The 1,671-nt window shown below is 23.9% G+C and overlaps 1 non-coding gene across 1 annotated transcript; it reads left to right on the top strand.

Moving 5' to 3' along the window:
* The first annotated feature begins 935 nt into the window (after positions 1-935).
* On the top strand, positions 936-1,009 carry TRNAI-AAU (transfer RNA isoleucine (anticodon AAU)). The gene has a single exon. It is a non-coding gene; the product is annotated as a tRNA-Ile (tRNA).
* Positions 1,010-1,671: the final 662 nt, after the last annotated feature.

Here is a 1,671-nt window from a genome sequence, read left to right as displayed (position 1 = left end):
TAAATCATATGAGTTTTATTGTGTCACACGTTATTAAATCGTTATCAGTCCACCATTATTATAGTTTCATACTCGAAATATATATATATATATATATATATATATATATATATATATATATATATATATATATATATATATATATATATATATATATATGTCTCGACGTGAGGTTGTATTTAAGATATCTCGTAAACTAGAGATAAAACTAAATTATAAACTATGATGCACAGATACGATATGTGTATCGAATACGACACGTATCTGATACATCAATACGTTTATTTTCAAAATAATAAGATATGATACGGTGATATATGAATATTGAAAAATGTACAATAATTCTTAAAAAATATAATAATTATATGATTGTTATTGTATGAATCTAAATTTCCTAATTAGAGACCAATTATTTTGGCAGTCAAAACCTAATAACTAATGTTAGTGACCAATTTATAAACTAATTCATAATTAAAACTATTCTAAATATCAATTTAAAGACCAATTATAATTTTTTTGAAACTATTTTAGTTGTCAATTTGGTCACTATATAATGACTAATTATTTTTTGTCACTAAATTTGGTCATTATTTCAAATATTTTCTTGTAGTATACTACGCTTTTATAAATTAGATACTTCATTGATAAGTATTGATAAAATATCCTAAAGTATCGGACACGATACGTATCAAATATGGATACGTGATCCAAATTGAAGTATCGGTGCATTATAGTTTGTCAATAAAAGACAATGGGTAATATAGTAATATCTTCTTTTCTTATTATGTAATAGATTAGTCAATATACAATTTTTTGTTTTTTGTTTTTTTCCTTTTATAATTAGTCAGTATCCAATTATTTTTCCAATAAAAAGTTTACCGGATTATTTTTTTCAATAAACAAGTTTAACCGATATTTAGAATAGAAAAATGCATGGCCTATTAGCTCAGTAGGTTAGAGCGTTGTGCTAATAACACAAAGGTCAAAGGTTTGAGACCTGTATAGGCCATTTGTTTTTCTGTATCCAATTATTTTTCCAATAAAAACGTTTATGTATTGGAAACGTTTATGGTTAGAGCGTCATGCTACCATTGTCTTTTTTGTTTTTTTTTCCTTTTATAATTATTCAATATACAATCTATGGTGCACAAATATGATACTAAAGTAAAAAATATATAAATTATTGTCATCATAAAAGCACCATTATAAGAAAACTCTTAAATAATGACAAATTTTAGTAACAAAAAATATGTTAAAGACCAATTTCCTATTTAGATATTAATTATTTTGGTAGTCAAAATCTTGGTAGCTAATGTTAGTGAGCAATTTCTAAATCAATTCATAATAGAAACTATTTTAATTATCAATTAGAAACAAATTATAATTTTTTGGAATTATTTTAGTTGTCAATAATTTTTAGTTTTTAGATTGGTACTTAAATTGGGCACTATATAGTGACTAATTATTTTTTGTTACTAAAATTGTTAATTATTCAATGATTTTCTTGTAATGTACTACGACTTTATAAATTAGATACTTCATTATTAAGTATCGTAAAATATCATAAAGTATCGGACATGAATTCGTGTCGGATACGGATACGTGACTCAAGTTAAAGTATTGGTGCATCATAGATTACAAGTGAGTGTAAATTTTTACCTTACAAACCCA

The sequence above is a fragment of the Vigna unguiculata genome, chromosome 9 (assembly GCF_037176805.1).
Source record: "Vigna unguiculata cultivar grain cowpea cultivar isolate G323 ecotype 2 chromosome 9, ASM3717680v1, whole genome shotgun sequence".
NCBI lineage: Eukaryota > Viridiplantae > Streptophyta > Magnoliopsida > Fabales > Fabaceae > Vigna > Vigna unguiculata.
Note: the sequence above shows the minus strand (reverse complement) of the source record. Positions and strands in the feature narration are given on the sequence as shown.